Source organism: Hemitrygon akajei, chromosome 3 (assembly GCF_048418815.1).
Source record: "Hemitrygon akajei chromosome 3, sHemAka1.3, whole genome shotgun sequence".
Lineage (NCBI taxonomy): Eukaryota > Metazoa > Chordata > Chondrichthyes > Myliobatiformes > Dasyatidae > Hemitrygon > Hemitrygon akajei.
In genome coordinates, this window is record NC_133126.1 from 82,227,741 (window position 1) to 82,247,629 (window position 19,889).

The 19,889-nt window shown below is 39.6% G+C and overlaps 1 long non-coding RNA gene across 1 annotated transcript; it reads right to left on the reverse strand.

Moving 5' to 3' along the window:
• Positions 1-216: 216 nt before the first annotated feature.
• Positions 217-19,613, reverse strand: LOC140723440 (uncharacterized). Its single transcript, XR_012097900.1, has 4 exons — positions 19,561-19,613; positions 5,958-6,076; positions 5,542-5,622; positions 217-486 (listed from the first exon to the last, which is right to left on the reverse strand). It is a non-coding gene; the product is annotated as an uncharacterized lncRNA (long non-coding RNA).
• Positions 19,614-19,889: the final 276 nt, after the last annotated feature.

A 19,889-nucleotide genomic window follows, 5' to 3' on the forward strand; every position in this document is an offset into this window, starting at 1 on the left:
AACCCCTTGAACACTTGAAGAGAAGGCACTCTGATAAAGCAAACAAGAACTCGGCTTATTTTCAGTCACTTCATGAAAATGTCCAGAAATGGAAAACACTTCAAAGCAGCACTTCACAACAAAACAGTGATGGCTTGTGTGTCTCATACAACATTTTATTGCTTATTGCTGAATCTGGAAAGCTCCATACAATTGGAGGAGAACTGATTGCGCCAGCATTAAGGGAGATTCTGAGTATAGTTTTGCATACATTACCAAACCAAATAATTAAAGAGATTCTGCTCAGCAATAACTCTGTTCAAAGATGAAGAGATGAAATTGCTAAAAATGTGGAAGACACATTGTGCAACATACATACTTAGGACAACAGAATTTGTTCTGCAGTTGGATGAGTCAAATATGCCAGTCAACAAATCTTTGCTTCTTGGTTATGTTCACTTCATAAAAGATGAAACCATGGTTCAAGAGCTGTTATTTGCGAGGAAACTAGAAGCAGATATGAAGGGGAGTCATTATTTCGGGTTGACACACACAAAATGCTGGAGGAACTAAACAGGTTAGGCAGCATCTATGGAAATGAGTCACCATTTCAGGCAGAGATTTTTGCAGGTGTCTGTATTGCTTCTAGTGCCTCTGTTCCACATCTACATTATCCAACAAGAAGCAAGAGAAAATACTGCAAATCCCCGTGGGAAGTCAAGTTTGCTTGTTGCAATGTATTTAAGTGTTGAGAAAAATGTTGTCCTCACTGTGATTGTGATCATTTTATTCAACCAACTCCACCACAGGCACAGTGTCGCACACCATCCAGGAAATCTTCAAAAGACAGTGCCTCAAAATGGTGGCATCTCCCAATAAGGACTCTCACCATCTGGGACAAGTCTTTTTATTATTACTATCAGGAGGATAGAAGCATAGAAAACCTAAAGCACAATACAGGCCCTTTGGCCCACAAAGTTGTGCCGAACGTATCCCTACCTTAGAAATTACTGGGCTTACCTGTAGCCCTCTATTTTTCTAAGCTCCATGTACCTATCCAAAAGTCTCTTAAAAGACCCTATCGTATCCGCCTTCAACACCTTTGCTGGCAGCCCATTCCACGCACTCACCACTCTCCGAGTAAAAAACTTACCCCTGACATCTCCTCTGTAACTACTCCCCAGCACCTTAAACCTGTGTCCCCTTGTGGCAACCATTTCAGCCCTGGGAAAAAGCCTCTGAATATCCACACAATCAATGCCTCTCATCATCTTATACAAGATGTACAAAAGCCTGAAGACCCACACTCAAAAATTCCCCTCCACCATCAGATTTCTGAACAGTCAATGAACACTATCTTGCTATTTTTACTGGTCTAGAAAGGTTAGTAGTTGATTCTGCATGGAAAAAGCAGGTTTTGAGCGTGTTGATTGCTCAGAAGCAACCCTACTTAATAGGCTAACCACAATCAAATTAGATTACCTGTTGGAGTGCTGCACACCTCTCTAACAAATTACTCTGGACTCTGCTGAGAATCAAAATCAGTTTTATTATCATCAATTATATGCCATGAAATGTTTCTTTTGTGGCATCAGTATAGTTCAAATACACAAAATGACTAAATAACAACATGAATAAATAGTGCACAATAAAGGACAAGTTAATTGACATACAGATTGTTGATGTAGCAGGTCAGCTAGGTGGACAGATCAGAAGCTCTCCCTTTAGTAAGTGTGTTGTTCTGGATAATGAACAGAAGAATGCAAATCAAGTTGCATCTTAACCGGAGAAATTGTAAGCAATTGGCAAGGATGAAGATTAACAAAGGTTATTTGCCTTTGACAAAGTCAGAAAAGAACTGAAGAAGGGAATTAGGAAAGCCAAAAGAGGCTATAGGAAGTCCTAGGCAAGTAAGATTGAAGAAAATTTCAAGACATTTTATGCATATGTCAGGAGCAAGACAATAACTATGGAGTGGATAAGACCACTCAAAGTTGAAGGAGGGAAAATGTGCTTGGTAGATGTGGGGTGAAGTTCTAAATGAATGCTTTGCTTCAATATTTACCAAGGAGAAGGACATGGAAGACAGGGAGATCAGTGAGGAGTATGTAAATTTGCTAGGGCATTCCAATATAAAGAAAGAGGTAGTGCTGGGTCTTTAAAGAACATTAAAGTGGATAAATCCCCAGAGTCTGACAAGGTATAATCTAGGTTATTAAGAGAGGCAAGAGATGAGATTGCTTTGGCCTTGACCAATATCTTGACCAATATCTCTCTGGCCACAGGCAAGGTCCTGGAGGACTAGTGAATAGCTGATTATTATCCAAAAAGGGGAATAAGAATAATCCTGGAAACAATAGACCAATATGTCTCATATAGTGGTAGGGAAGGAACAGATGAAGATTCTTAGGGATATGATGTATGAGTAATTAGGGAACCATGGCCCAACAGGGACAATGGGCATAGTCATGCATGAGGAAAATCATATCTTATTAGCTTGATCAAGTTTTTCAAGGTAGTGACCAAAGTGATTGAGGAAAGCATGCTGCCTAAATGGACCTTAGTATGGTGTTTGACACGTTTTCTCGTGGGAAAGGTTGAAATGCATGGGATCTATAGTAAATTGACAGCTTGGATTCAGAATTGGCTTGTCCATAGAAGACCAGAAGACATTCTGGCTGGAGGTCCGTGACTAGAGGTGCTCTCCAGGGATTTATACTGGGACCATCTACACTTTTTGTTTTACATCTATGTTACCTGGATGAAAACATGGATGGGTGGGTTGATACAAAGAAGATTTGGGGTGTTGTGGATAATGTAGAAGACTTATAAAGGATATAGCGGGATATAGATCAGTTGCAGATATGGGTGAAGAAATGGCAGATGAAGTTTAACCCAACCAAATGTGAAGTGTTGCACTTTGAGAGATCAAATGAAAAGGGACAGTACACTGTTAAGGACAAGCTTCTTAAGTGTTGACGTGCAGGTTGGACAGATTTGGGTTGTTTTCTGTGGAGCTGTGGAGGCTGAGGAGAGATCTAATTGACTTTATAAGAATATGAGAGGCATAGGTAGAGTAGACAGCTGGTATATATTCCCTAGGTTGAAATGCCAGGAAACAGCTTTCCTGCCAGTGACAAGTTTTCTACAAAGAGAGTGGTGCATGCCTAGAACGTGTTGCTAGGGATGGTGTTGAGGCAAATACAATAGAGGCATTCAAGAGGCTCTCACTTAGTACAAGAAATGGAAGGATGTGGACATTGTGTAGGCATTAAATTATTGATTTAATTTGTTTGGTGGGACATTGTGGGCTGAAGGGCCACGTCCTGAGATGCACTGATCTTGCTAAAGGTGGTTAGAGCAAGAAAGAAACAAGCAATTTAAAAAAACAAAACGAATTCCAGAGATTAGGGCCTTGGCAGCTTGGTGAGCAATGCCAGAGTGCTCAAAATTCAGTAGTACTGGATGTAAATTAAAATCTTGGAAGGTTGCTGGTTAGGGTGATTACAGTGGTTGAAAAGGCAGGGTCCCAAAGGATTTTGAGCTTCAAGAGGTCAATTTAAATCAGAGATGATGCTCAATTGGAAGTCTGTAATTAAATTGTATATATTTATGCTAAAGTTAAATGGTCAATTGATGCAATGACACATAAAATGCTGGAGGAAGTCAGTTAAGTCCTCCAACATAAAATGCTGGAGGAAGCCAAGACCCCAAAAAATCTATTGTTTATTTCCATAGATGCTGCCTGACCCATTGAGATCCCCCAGCATTTTGTGTGTTTTGCCTTGGATCTCCAGCGTCTGCAGATTTTCTTGTGTTTGGGATGATGCAATGGCATTGTTACAGGTAGTGGTGTTGCTGATTCCCTGCTATTAGCGTTAGGATACTTTTGTTGCCAACGCTAGTGCCTTGTAAATATTACTTTAAGTTGATTGTGTCAGAACACTAGCATTATCCAATGTACTTTTAAAGTACAGTGGAGATCCTATGTGATTTAGTGAAAACTGGAGGTAATAGTGTGGTAAACTATGTGTATACCTGTCTGGACATGCCCCTTTGCTGACTGCTCCTGTGGCTCCTCCCACAGACCCCTGTATAAAGGCGATTGGAGGCACTGCTGCTCCCTCAGTCTCCAAGATGTTGTGGTCATTTTTGCTGCTAATAAAAGCCTATCGTTCGTCTCCTGTCTCCAAGAGTTATTGATGGTGCATCAAATAGTTAGAATTTATACAGCAAAGTTGGAATGACCTCAAGTTTCTAGAGGATAGAATGGTCAAATCTGGAGGTCACAAATGAGGTAGAAGAGGGTGATGTTACAGTGTGGAAAAATCTTAAGGATGCTACAAGTCTAACCAGGTGCAGGAAAATGCAAACATCCCTCCAAGACACCATGTTTGGATTTGAAAATACATTCTGAGTCAAATCACATTGTACACCAACTACCACCTAGTGTCACAACTTGTGGTCTCTGCATGCTTGAGCCTGATGTGGGAATCTGATCTCTGTGACCCTCCATGAACTAGAGATAGTTACAAGGTCCAGACAGTGGTGGTGTAATGCTGAGCTCTGTTCCCTCTGACAGGTTTTATAGAAGGCAAAGTTATAGGTGGAGCTTAGTCCTGTGAGGCATACTAACAGTTAAAAATGCCTCTGGAAATTTGAAAGTTAAGTTTTAAATGTTGTAAGATGAAAAATTATGTAAAAGAGAAAACTAAAAACACTTTTCAAAATAAAAAAGTGAAACATATCCCGATCAACAGGCCTGTCACACTCATTGAAGTCATTGACCTTCCAGCATCAACACCAGGGTCTGATCTAGTTTAGAATCTGAATGGTGAATTCCCCAGTACAATGCTGGATAATCTGGGTCTCAGCATTGGACTCCATATGGAATACAGCAACAGAGTAAAATGACAGATGCAAGATCAGTAAGCCTTGGATTACTGTCTCCATCATCACACGAATGCAACATTTTAAGCTGCATTCCCACTGTCACTACCTCCTGGAGAGCGATTTTGGAAAGGTAGTGTCCCATGGATCAATTTGAAAGAAAAGGTACAGCACATTGTGAGAAGTAGATTTATGCCATGATTTTATTGAATAAAGGAGCAGAATTCAATGGGATAGCTCTTGCACCAAGTTTTTCATGGTCTCATTTCCTTTTGTTGATTTTTTTCTTTGCATTGGTTGTGAATTTTATTGCCAGTCAGATCAAATGGCATATGTCTTCCAAGTTACCTGAACTCTGGTTGAGCTGGAATGTTGTTGGTGAAAGAACATACTATATAAATGGCATGCCTCAAAATAAAGTTAGCTTTATATGCAAATAGATAAGGGAGCATTTGGCAATAATAAATAACCAAAGATATACACAAAATATGTATTCATGTAGTGCCAAGCATCTTGCTCTTTGTATTCAATCTGGAAGGAGCCTGCTGTGTAGTGAAATGCAAGTAAGCAAATTAGTTTAATTATAAACTTAAACTAATGATGGGATCATTATGCAGAGACTTAACATTCCTGTTGTAATTTGCCACTTTGAAAGAAAAAAATGATTCATACCTCAGACAAAGCTGATTCCAGCTTCCCTCCCAGATAATTGCAGTAATACAAGATGAAAGAATGATTTGCTGTTGCTGAGATCTGTAAAGTCAATTCAAAGTTAATTTTAAAATGCCAAGCTTTGTAGTCTTTAAAAAGAAAATTATTAGAATGCAGATGTTGCTGAATAAGCCACTATTTATTATAACAACATAAAACAGAGCAGCAGAATTGGGCCATTCAGTTTATCGAGTCTGCTTTGCCTTTCCATCAGAACCCTCTTTTGGAACTTTGTGGTGTGGCCCATCTGGTCCAGGTGACTTATCTACCTTCAGACCTTTCAGCTTCCCAAACGCCTTCTCACCTCTCTTTTACTCTTTATGCTATATATCTGAAAAAACCGTTGGTGGCATCTTTTATATTATTGGCTGACTTACCTTTGTATTTCATCTTTTCTCTCCCTATTGCTTCTTGAGTTGTCTTCTGTTGTTGTTCAACCCTTATTATCCTTAAGTAGATAGTGTAAAGATTTTTCTTAACCACATCACTCCATCTGCTGAAGATACATCCACAATTTGTAAGGTATGGACTTCTAAGATGTTGAACAATGAAAATCATAATGGTTGAGTAATATATCTCCAAATGTATTAATGTGAGATTTTGGGAGAGCTAGGAGGTGAACTTACTTCTATGCATCTGCCATTTGTCCTTCTGGATCTGGTTTGCGAGGTTCTGTTATAGAATCAAACACTTGGCAATTGGCCACTATCTTCCCAGTAGCTTACACACATTACTACCGTAGAAATCATGTAAAGAGAGAATATTCTATGAGGGTTGGATGGTTAACCAGTACAATGTCTTAATGATAAAGAGATTTTGGGGAGTCAGGACTGCAGCCTCAAAACTGTTAGTAGTCATGGGAGTCACATGCCTGACTCACTCGAGTTTCCGGTCAACAAGAATTGGAATTTCTATGGTAGTGGATTTGGAGATGTCAATGCCATTAAATGTAATAGGAAAATCTCATATATATATGCAAGATACATTAATTTGTAGTTACCGATTCGAGTACAGTAGAAGACATTTGGTCCAATAGGTCTATGCATGTTCTTTGCATGAGCAATCCAATTAGTTCCACTCCACTCACAAAGACTTCCATATTCTTATTTGCTTTTCATGTATTATTCAATTTTGTTTTGAATTCCACCGTTAAGTCTGTTTTCACAAACCCCAGAAGTCCATTCCAGACCTTAGTTACTTATTTCTTGAAAAATAAATCTTCATCACTTTTGCTCTTTACCTTCCATTTATGTGCACCAATTTTTGGCCATATCCACCAATGGAATGGTTCCTTTCTGTCTACCTTATCTACATCCAAGATCATTTTCAAAGCCTTTAATTAGATCACCTCACTATTTCCTCTGCCCCTAACTTCTCCAAACTATCCATGTAGCTATCTCTAATGTAGAGTCTCCAACCTGTCCCCATGATCACTCTTGTAAATCTGTCCTGCACCCACTAAACTCCCTTCACATTTTTCCTAAAGTGCTCAGTTGAAAACACAGTACTTCATTTTTGACTGAACCAGTATGTTATGAAAGTTCATCATGACTTTTTGTTCTTGTACTCTAGGGCCTATTTGTAAAATCCAGGATGCTTTTTAAGCCACATTTCCTTCCACATTCAATAGCTTATTGATATGTACTTCAGAGTCTCTCTCGTCCTGTACTCAGATGTACTCTCTGGTTCATTTTGCTTCTCCTGTCCCAATGTAACATTTTGTATTTTTTGTGTTAAAATGTATCTGTCTACATATTTCACCAGCCTGTCAATATTTCATTATATATAATTACCACCTTCATCTGATTTCACTACACTTTGAAGTTTTGTGCTATCTGCAGATTTGGAAATTTTGCCCTGTGCACTCATGTCCAAGTTATATATATCCGTCCCAACACCAAACTCTTAGGATGCATCACTTCACACTTCCCTTGACACTTAAAAACAGACATTCTCTGATTCCTGTCACCAGCCAGTTTTCTATCCATACTGTTCCTGATTCGATAGGCATCAATCTTTACAACAGTATCACGTTAAATACCTGCTTACTTCATCTGTCAATATATTCTTCAGTTTTTTACTCCGTCATGAATTTATTTTGCTTCTGTAGAACAGAGAACTGTAGAGCACTTTGGCCCACAACACAGTGATGAGCTAATGATACCTACTCCCTTCTGTTGGCACATGATCTATATCTCCTCATTCTCTGTATTTATTTACCTCTCCATTGGCCTCGTAAATGCCTCTATCTTATCTGTTTCCACTGCTGCCCCTGACAAAGCATTTCAGGCCCCTCCACTATCTGTGTAATACCTTTACCATGAACTTGTCCTTTCAATTTCCCACCCCCCCCCCATCTTAAATGCATGCCTTCTGGTATTAGACATCTCAAACCTGGGGAAAAAGGTTCCGGCTGATACTTTGCCGTGCCTCTCATAGGATTATAAACTTTTACCAGGTCTCTCCTTAGGTTCCACCACAGCAGAGAAAAGAACCCTCTGTCAAACCATTCCTTATAGAACAATCTAATCCAATCAGCAGCTGTTCTGAACCCTTTCAACAGCACCCAAACCTCACCTATAATGGGGAGACCATAAATGAATGTATTACCTCACATGTGACCGAACCAGAGTTTTATGAAGCTGCAATAGGGGTGGTACAGTAGGGTAGTGGTTGGCATGATGCCATGACAGTGCCAGTGACCTGGGTTCAATTCACACTGCTGCCTGCGAGGAGTTTGTACTTTCTCCCTGAGACTGTGTGGGTTTCCTCTGGGTGCTCCGGTTTCCTCCCACATTCCAAAGATGTACAGGTTAGTAGGTTATTTGGTCACGTGGGTGCAATTGGTTGGTGCTAGAATGGTTTGCTATCAAGCTGCACGTCTAAATTAAAAAAATATAAATAACTTATTTAGTCTTGAACTCAGTGCCTTGAATAATTCAGGTAATTATGCCATATGTCTTCTCTTAAACTCTCATGTTTATGTAAGCAACTAATCCACTAGCTATAGATTTAAGGCAGGGGTTCCCAACCTCAGGTCCACGGACCCCTAGCTTAATTGTATTGGTCGATGGCATAAAAAAGGTTAGGGGCCCCTGATTTAAAGTCTTTTCAGGTAGACTAATTTTGCAAATAAAAAACAAAAACTGGAAAATCAACTTTGTTATTTGTTTTAGTGATTTTTTTAAGGAGGAAATAATACAGTAAGAATTTTGTATACAGGTAAATGAGTGGTTGTCAGGAATGGGGGCCGGATGGACCCAAACACAGGAAGCAGACACTGAAGTACTAGGGGGAGGACAGGATGGGGATGCCATGGCATTTAAGGGTAGAGCTGGAGTTCAGGTAGATAGAGTGTCAGGCAGGCAGAGTGGAGCGGGCTCCCGGAGTTCAGGCAGGCAGGCAGGCAGGCAGGTCCCACAGTTCGGGGCAGGCAGGCAGATTCCTTATGGTGGGCTGCAGGGATCCCGGGCAGGGCCGCCTCCCAGGCGGGAACACAGAAGCCTGGGCCAGACGTGGACACCTGGGCAGGTGCGGGGCACAACCCATGGGACACGAGGGGAGGAAAGGGTAGGAGTCCTTAGGGCGGGCTGCTTGGATCCCGGGCAGGGCCGCCTCCCAGGCGGAAAACACAGAGGCCTGGGCCAGTCGCAGACACCTGGGCAGGTGCGGGTCACAACCCTTAGGGAGCAATAGGTGGAAGAGGCAGAACCCCTGCCGGGCAGCGGCAGTCCGGCCGGATCTGCTCGATGGAAGCAACGGGTAGGAGGGGGCAGAACCCCCGCCGGGCAGTGGCAGTCCGGCTGGAACTGCCTGACGGAAGCAACGGGTAGGATGCTGGGTCCAGGGTGAACAGCAGGACTACCGTGATACACCGGTGAATTGGGAAAGGCAACCGACAGTGTGGCAGCGCAAGCAAGAAGAATAAGGTGGAACCGCGGGACCATCGCACAGGAGAGAAGTGGGGAACAAGACCAACCAGATAGAGCATATACAGAACAGCCCAGCAACCAAGGCAGAGCAGGATTCCGAGCAGGGCAGCAACCAGGGTAGAACAGGATTCCAAGCAGGGTGGCAACCAGGGCAGAACAGGATACAGAACAAAACGACCACCCGCCTGGTCCCAGTCCCAAGGCCCCTTATAAACACCTGCAGCTCAATGAGTCACAGGTGTGCCTCCTTGAGCCAGGAGGGTCCTAACTAGTTCACAGGTGACGGGAGGGACAACTGCAGGACCCGGAGTCCGGAGCATTCGGACCGGATCGAGACCCGGAACGTAGATTCGAGACCGGACCGGACCCTGACAGAGGTTGATGAAGGAGTTCACTACATTCACTGGACAAGAATCAGAGGAGCAAAAGGGACTTAAGGGTCCTCATGCAGGATTCTCTAAAGGTTAACTTGCTGGTTGAGTCAGTGGTAAAGAAGGCAAATGCATTGTTATCATTCATTTTGAGAGTTCTTTAATAGAAAAGCAAGAATGTAATGCTGAGGCTTTATAAGGCATTAATCAGACAGCATTTGGAATATTGTGAACAGATTTGTGCCCCTTATCTATTAAAAGATTTACTGGCATTAGAGAGGATCCAGAGGAGGTTCATGAGAATTATCCTGGCAATGAAAGGATAAACGTATGAAGAGCATTTGATGTCTCTGGGTTTGTACTCACTGGAGTTTGGTGGGGGGGGGGGGGGGGTCCAATGAAATCTATCGGATATTGAAAGGCCTAGATAGAGTGGATGTGGAGAGGATGTTTCCTATAGTGGGGGAGTCTAAAACCAGAGGATACAGCCTCAGATAGAAGGACTCCACTTAAGAACAGAGATGAGGAAGAATTTCTTCAGGCAGAGGGTGATGAATCTGTGGAATTCACTGCCACAGTGAATCTGTTGGATCCAAGTCTTTGGGCATATTTAAAGTGGGGGTTGATAGGTTCTTGATGAGTAAGGGTGTCGAATGTTACAGGGAGAAGGTGGGAGAATGTGGTTGAGACAGCTAATAATTCAGTCATCGTGGAAATGAGCACTCTCAATGGGCCAAGTAGCCTAATTCTGCTCCTGTGTCTTATGGTCTACAACTAGTTGACAATGAGTAAAGTATTTTAGCCAAAAGGTTATTCCCCATCATACTATTCCCATTGGGATAAGAATGCCGCTGGTATTTGACAGCTATCTCCAGAGCCCAGTAGAGCAAGCATGAAGAATCCCATTTTTCAAATGGTAAAAAAAATGGATTCCTTCAAGGAAAAAACTGAGAAATCTAGTTAGATATGTATTTCAATGTTTTTCATTCTCAACAAAAGGGGTGGACATGACTCAAAGTACTGGTGATGGAAGAAAGAAAGCAGCTCATCACAAACTGGACTGGTGACTCCACTAAAGCTCTGGCACTAGACGCTTGGCCGATGAAAGAAGAATGTGTAAATCTTGCAGCACAAAACCTCCTTGATGTTTCACTGCCAGAATTAAATGAATATTAACTTCATTTAACTTTATATAAACAGAAATTCTCCCCAGTTAGTTAAAAAAATCTGCATAACTACCATTTTTCTTTTGTATTTAAATTACATAATTTCATAGATGTTTGATGGTTACAAATATTAATGTATATCTAGCAACTACAACTGTGGGCATCTACTAAAATATTACTTAAGGGCCAAGTTACCACCAGGAACATGTAGATTTATTTCCTCCTCAACAACAACATACAAAGTTTATTTTGTATGTTTATCTAGGAATACTTATTTTGATCTCCACACAGAGCTGTCAGACCAGAACACTTTGTGCGTACTGTGCAGTATTTTTTAATTTATGTAAATTGTTGGGCTGTTAAAAATGGTACAGCCTCTTTAATGTAGACAGTTGGGAATATTTATTACATTTATAAAAGCTTGAAACTGGTTAGTACCTTTGAACAAATGTATATGCTGGTTTAGAGAGCATGCATTATGATCAGAGATTAAGGGAGCTAGGGCTTTACTCTTTGGAGAGAAGGAGGATGAGAGGAGACATGATAGAGGTATACAAGATATTAAGAGGAATAGACAGTGGATAGCCGGTGCCTCTTCCCCAGGGCACCACTGCTCAGTACAAGAGGACATAGCTTTAAGGTAAGGGGAGGGAAGTTCAAGGGGGATATTAGAGGAAGGTTTTTCACTCAGAGAGTGGTTGGTGAGTGGAATGCACTGCCTGAGTCAGTGGTGGAGGCAGATACACTAGTGAAGTTTAAGAGACTACTAGACAGGTATTTGGAGGAATTTAAGGTGGGGGTCGGCACAACATTGTGGGCCGAAGGGCCTGTAATGTGCTGTACTATTCTATGTTCTATATGTATAGGGAAGTAGAGAAATAACAAAGCAAAATCAAACTCAATTTCAAAGACAGATCAGGGTCTGTAGGCAGGTATTTGAAGAAACAATGAAACATGCAAGACCTATTTCACAGCAGGATAAGGGTTAACCTGCCTTGTAATCAATGAGTTCCATCTGGAAGTATACTGTTGCATCATCCCTGGCAGGAGGTAGTGGTGTAATGAAGGTCAAAGCCTTGTACTCTGCTATAGTGATGGTGGAGAAAGAGTCCGTAAAATTAAAGCCCCCCAGCATTGCCAAACACCTAAAAAGTTGCCACATCTGCAGTCCATAAGATTTTACATAATTAACATGTTAAACACTTACTCCCCACCTTCACCACTCCTCGCCCCCCTCCCCATTTCTCTGCCTTGTATATTACCTTTCTGTTCTCACCAATACCTCCTTTTCACTGACTAAAGCATACATTTAAGTTGCAACTTACTTTTGAATCTGTCAGGAGGACCACAATCTAGTTGTGGTTCGGAGGCGTGCCTGCCTCAGTGACCCAGAGAGAGCTATGTTGGCTGGAGTTAGGGCTCTATGCTTGAGCTCCTGGTAGGGTCACCCATGCCAAACAGGTCAGAGGAAAGGGGCCAGGCTAAGAGTGGTCCACCGGCCCTCCATGTCTGGGGGTTCAGCTCAGGGCTAACAACCCTGACTGGTAAAACAAAACTGTTACAGAAACAGCAATGAAGAATCTCTCTACTTCTGTGTGGCCAAGGACAGAGAAAGATGAAGGACCTTCATTGCTGCCCTAAGTACCAGCAGCATAACAGGCAGTAAGTAAGTTACAATTGAATACCTAACCATTCAGGCATCATCAAGAAACCTTAGCCATTAAATTAATCTATCTGCACAAATACAGTTACCTGATGCCCAGAATGACAGTCAGGAAAGCGCATGTGTTACATTGGGAACAAACTGAAACTAGTTCAAAATTAAAGACTTTTAGTCAGAACCCTACCATATCAAAGGATGGAATGTTGAAGTCTGTCCACACTGCATGAAGTACAAAAATATCCATACAGGCTGATCAGAAATGAAGAGAAGGGAAAGGTCAATAATTCAAGTATGTCTTCACCATTGTCCATTAGGTTCAAATATATCCATTGGGTGGATGAGGTTAAATGGTTCCTTTCATCTTTAATGGTTTCTTTTATTTAATAAATCTTTGTAAAATTACTACAGTGGACATTGTAAGTAGTCAGGATCATGACAAGGAATATTCCAATATATATGTTAATTATTAGGATATGAAATTTTTGCTATGTATATTCCAATTATTTTACTAATTATGTACATAATTTTAAAAAATGTCTTGTTAGGATGCACATTAATTAACAACTGACCTCTATAATGTATATTAATTAATGGAAATTAAATTGTTTTAACTTTGCATTATTAATACTCAACTTTATTAGAATACCATGCCCAGATAAAGTTACTTGTTGAGATACTGAATTATAAATTATATATAATCCATTTATCATCACAGTTAATATGTCCCATTGTATTTATTAGCATGCATTCTCTTTATTTAAAATTGATAAAGTTAAATTGATGTTATGAGTAGTTTATCTGGAAAACATCAAAATAATTGTGTATTTTTTAAGTGGACCCTTGTGCTGATGGATGCATTCAATAATCATAATTTAAGACATGTCTGAATGATTTGGTGTTATTCACTTTGTTTGATTTTTGTTTAAGGATTTAACAAGTAAAATTTATGCTTTTCCAGAGTATTCCTCAAGTTGATTCCAAACATGGTAGAAGATATTCCCAAGAGAAAATGCTGCTGGAGAAACCTGTTGAACAGATCCTGTGGAAAGGAAGGAGAGATCTCAGCATTGGTTAGGTTGATGTGCGAAGATGGAGATTACCTTTTAGATGATCATGCCATAGAGCAGTTTCATTAGGTAAAGGAAATAACACTTATGAGCTCGACTTAAAGAAGAAGTTAATGATAAAAGTATTGAAAAAGTTACAAAAATAACAGTGTAATAAGATTCTTATAAATATTCAGATATAAAAACTGATTTGGGTCGTAATTTTTTTTAGTACAAACATAACAAAGCATTACAATCCACTGCTTTTATTCTGTGCTTAAATTTGTGAAGAAATAGAGTCACAGAGTACTACAACACAGAAACGGTCCTTTCCAGTCTGTCTGACCTGGTCTTTTGCCTAGTCCTACCAATCTGTACCTGAACCAAGAGGAGATCTCATTGAAACCTATCAAATATTGAAAGACTTAGATAGAGTGGAAGTGAAGAGGATTTCCAATAGTGGGAAAGTCTAAAATCAGAGGGCACAGCCTTAGAATTCAAGGCATCCCTGTACAGCAGAGGTGAGGTGGGATTTAATTAGCCAGAGAATGGTGAATCTTTGGAATTCATTGCCATAGGCAGTTCTAGACACAGAGTCAATGGGTATATTTAAAGTGGAGGTTGATAGGTACTTAATTAGTAAGGTCGTCAAAGGTTATGGGGAGAAGGCAGAAGAGGGAATATAAATGGGCCAAACGGCCTTACTCTACTCCTATGTCTTATAAGTAACTTTGTCATTGAGAGAATAAGAGATAGAAATTTAAGAATCATTAGAATGAGAAAATCTTAAAAGCACAGGAATTTGTTTGTGGTGGAGTTGCCAATCAGTAACTGAACACCATAAATGCCCCAAAAACTAATCATGATAGCATTGCTCAGCTGTAGGCTGTAGATTATGGGTGTAGGTTATGGGTTATAAGTGTTGTGTAATGAACCAGATTTGATTGGGAAACATAAGGTAAAGGAACCCTTAGTGATCATAATATGATAGAATTCAAGTGGGAGAAGCTAACGTCAGATGTATCAGTATTACAGTGGAGTATAGGGAATTACAGAGGCATGAGAGAGGACCTGGTAAAATTGATTGGAAGGGGACACCAGCAAGGATGATGGCAGAGCAACAATAGCTGTAGTTTCTGAGAGCAATTTGGAAGGTGCAGGATAGCTACATCCCAATGAAGAAGATGATCTTTAAAGGCAGGGTGATACATCCATGGCTGAGAAGGAAAGCCAACATAAAAGCCAAAGAGAGGGCATATAATAGAACAAAAATTGGTGAGAAGTTAGAGGATTGGGAAGCTTTCAAATACCAACAGAAGACACCTAAAAAGCCATAAGGAGGGAAAAGAAGAAATATGAATGTAAGCTAGCCAATAATATAAAAGAGGATACCAAAAGATTTTTCAGATATATGAAGAGTAAAAGGAAGGTGAGAGTAGATATCGGATCACTGAAAATGATGCTGTGGAGGTAATAGTGAGGAACAAGGAAATGGTGGACGAATTGAATAAATATTTTGTGTCAGTCTTCACTGTGGAAGACATTAGCATTATGCTGGAAGTTTGGGAGTATCAGGGGCAGAAGTGAGTACAGTGGCTATTACTAGGGAGAAGGTGCCTGGGAAGTTGAAAGATCTGAAGGTAGATAGGTCACCTGGACCAAATGGACTATATCCCAGGGTTCTGAAAGAGGTAGCTGAAGAGATTGTGGAGTCATTAGTAATGATCTTTCAAGAATCAATGGATTCTGGCATGGTTCTGGATGAATGGAAAATAAGAACATTCCATTCTTTAAGAAAGGATGAAGGCAGAAGAAAGGAAATTATGGGCCATTTAGCCTGACCTTAGTGATTGGGAAGATATTGGAGGGTTGTTAAGAATGTGATTCCGGGGTACTTAGAGGCACATGATAAAATAGGCTGAAGTCAGCATGGTTTCCTCAAGGGAAAATCTTGTCTCCCAAATAATGGGCCAGAATGTGCCCTCCTGGACTCGGGCAACTGATAAGCTACTCAAGCACTGACAATGCATCTTAGGGTCTCGTTTAGATATCAAATACATTTAGATGCATTTAAAAACATTCCAAAAGTATGAAAGCATCTAAGTTATTAATTGGTTAATCCTCTGTACATAGCATATGATATGTTCAGAGAACGAGAAAGCAATTTCCTGACTCTCAAGAAAAGTACAGTAAGTACTCAATTGCCAAAATTATGTTGTTTAGCATCAATAAACATCATGCAATGCTATAAAATTTCTCGGCTGTTAATTTTCTTGAACTATTACTTTCTTCATTTCTATGGCTGTGCACCATTATTAACACTGACATAAATTTCATCAGATCATAAAATAGTACAACGTTGTACTGGCTCTCTGGCACAGTTATTCAATTATTTTCTGCTTTTATCATGAATCTAAAGGCATCACAATCTGCCCTCTACTGCTTTCAGTTTGGATTGAACATGGTGGGAACTCCCTGGACCTTATTGTAATAAGGAACGCCTGCTATCCTTGTTTAATTCATGGTACAAAATAATGAAGATTTCAATTCACTAGTACTCACACTGCTGATAAATACAGTGTTTCAGCCTAAAAGAGGAACATTTTAAATTGTCAAGCTTTGACAATGCATCATTCCATGGACTAATTCTTGTAGCTCCTGGTATAAGTTCTAAGATCTTTAAAAAAACCCAGAGGCAAATCAGACCAGTAGAAATATGCTGACACATTAAGATCTCTGTGTAAAGGACAAAGTTGTAAATAAATAAACCAATCATTATTTACACACATTTGCTGTAGAAAGAAGAATGTGAACAACTTGTGCAAGTTCCTACAGTCACTCGATCACAATTGCAAAAGGTTGACACTAAGTCAGATCTTTTTTTCAGTGCAGCTAAGCTCTGGAAATATAAAAACTACATTATTCATTACTCAATAGCAAGTGACTTCTAGAATTTCATTGCTTATTTTTAAGCCAAAAAGCACGTGAGTTAGAAACTGCCTTTGGATTTATCAATTTATTGGCATTCTCCGCCAAAGTAACAAAAGATCCGGAGGTTGCTAGGGAGATTTCAGTTGAAGGAAAAATCAGGTCTGAGAAAATCTACCTTCTGTTGCACATCAACAAGTCTAAAATAAAGGTAAGAAATTCCAAAATAGACCCGTCTCATAATGCTTAGTTGTGAGTTATGACTCCTGAAAATGAATGGAATTTGGTCACAAACAGATTATTCTGTCACCAGTACCATACAAATTCAGATTTAATCTCTTTGAGGAGCAAAGGAGTAATGAAAAACATATGCTAACTGAGAACGCAGCTGCACATTTTGCCAACTATGGGTTTAGAATATGTTACATTCAGAGACATTGCTGTTTGAGAAATACGGCTTCAGAAAAATTGACATATCAATGCTGCTTTTCTCATTAGCATTTATTAATTCATGTACACCCAAACTGTTTTGGCAAAATATATACAAAAGTAAATGCAAGTTAAGAGAAAAGGTTTTATTTTCTGTTGCTATTTTAACATTTTGCATGAATAAGTGCTCGCCTGTTCTTTGAGCTGAAATAAGACAGAGACATCTTGATAAAAAAATCAGTTTCTATATCAGATTTTTTTGGTGCATTTTGATTATAAGACGAATAGTCTGTGTTTGTAACCCAAATCACACCAAATGTCATTTTGATATGTGTGCAGCTGACTCCCACTGGAAGAATGGAGAGACAGCTGATTGTGACAATGGTGAGTGAAGCTAATATGTTGACAGGACTGCCATTATGAAGTTACCATTCTTGCACATGTCAGTACGTGCTTAGTCATAGGTGGGACCACCCAATGACATTTTTTAAGAAGACTATTGACTTTCAGATTGATCTTTGTGGATTGATTTTTACTGGCTTTTATTCAATTATTATAAATATCTGGTATTTTCTAAAGTTCACTGCAGTTGTTATAAGGAAACTTGCTTCACTTGATATTCATTGATATTTTTGGGAGGTTATATTTGTTTATCTCACTATCAACTGCATTTTTGCACAAATTTTAACCATGTTCCTTAAATGCAAATCTAAATCTTTGATAATTGATCAGAAAGAGAACTGAGCCCAGAAGAGTCCAACCTACAGGTCCCTGGAATATCAGCATATGTATTTCCCTTGCATCCAGTGGGTTTTTACTTGTTTGAGCAGTCTGTCATCTTGGACCTCATAATTTGCCTTGCTGAAATGCACATAGATAAATGCCCAGCATATGGAGCAGTATTCCAATCAATTTCCTCAAAGCTACAGAAATGAAAGATGTTTTTGGACACCCCAGGGTCAATCCATATGGTCACTAATATGGCTGTCATATTTCCATGACTCATTTTCTAATTTACTCTATTTTAGTCTTCTATGTGAAACAAATCTTCCTTCTCCTATCATGCATGCCTTCTGAGGTGTTTCTATGAGCTTTGCATTACTGTTCACTCCTCCACTCCCCCCCCCCCCTCCACCGGCACTGCAGTTTTACCTCACTTCTGAACAAGCTGCTAGCAATGAAACAAGATTTGCAATTCCTGCTGGAGAAGCAGCATTCTCTGTTTGATCGGCATTCACCCTGCTGTGAAATACTGAAAGAACAACTCTTGCCTTGAGCCTTACATAGACTTCTGCATTTAGGTTGCATTGCATAAATATTCAGCTTCTTGATAATCCCTTGATCTCATATTGATTTATGACTGGAGCAGTGGAATTTGAATTCAGTTCAAAATCTAAAGATTAGACCATCTATTTTAACAATGGGTGGTTAACTAAGGCCACATGACTTTGCTGTCACCTGTGAACATTCTCTGGTATTATTCTACAAAGCCTAAATATACACCTGCTGTAATTTTCCCTGTTTCTGTTCTAGGTTCTGATATTGTGCATTATTTAGTATTTTTCTCAGTTTTCCAAGCCTTTGGCCTGAAAGCTTTTTAAACATTTTTAATTTTCAAACTTTTGATGTGTTCCCATATCATCACCGTCTCCCTCCCCCCTATTAGTGACATTTACTGGGAGCATTGTATACAAACAGCTTGAAGTGTGGTTGAGGATCCCGACTACCCAAACCACAATTCTCTTTGACACACTACTGTCAGGAAGGAGGTACAGGAGCATCAGGACAAGGAATGCCAGAATGGGTAAAAGCTTCTTCCCTCAGACTGTGAGACCACTGAATATCCTTCCACCATTAAGATCTCAACACTAGGACAGCGAGCTGTTCACTGTGCTGTTATTGTTTACCTGTGCTGCATACTACATGCATTTTGAATTATATTCTATTAACTTATTTGTGGTAATATTTAGTTTTATGCAGTGTGTGTGATAATATGTTTTGTGGGTGCACCATGGTCCAGAGGAACATTTCATTTTTTGCTTAAATTATAAGAAAAGTCATTAAAATAGGCTTACCTTAAGTTTTACTTCATATCAGAAAAACTGCATAGCATTAAAATTAAAGCAAGCAGAAACCACTATAAAGTAAAAATTAAGGTTCATTAACTTCCATTGGGACTACACAAAGTTTATTGCTTGTTTCTAGCAGTATTTATTGAAATTTGGAATGCATTAAAGATACATTTATCTTGGAAAGGATCTGATCATTCATTGTGGCCTGGAAGATTAAGCAGCCAACCTCAATTAGTATACACAATCCTGCTTTATTATAGGAGACAAACAGGAAAAAAAAGCTTGCTAACTTGGGAAGTCAAATGATCAGCTGAATATAAGTGGATTTGATTTTCTATGGCTAGCAAAATTATTGAAAGGAAAAGAAACTCACTGTTGTAACTGCTGTTGGATGTACGACAGACAATTTACACAGGGCAAGGTCCCACAAAAAGCAGAATAAGCTAAACAATCAGTTAATCATTAGTTACGACATTGGTTGAGAAATAAATGGTCAAGACACTAGAAAATGTATTACTCTTCTTTAAATAATTATTTATTACTTATTGAGGTATTTGAACAAACAACATGCTTTAAGATGCTTTATAACATCATTAGCACAGCTGTTGAAATAGATTTTTCCCATTCAATGCCAGCTTTACTATCCCATGAATAAGTCAGAGGTAAGAAAAATTAAGATTGATGACAAAACTGGATCTTACA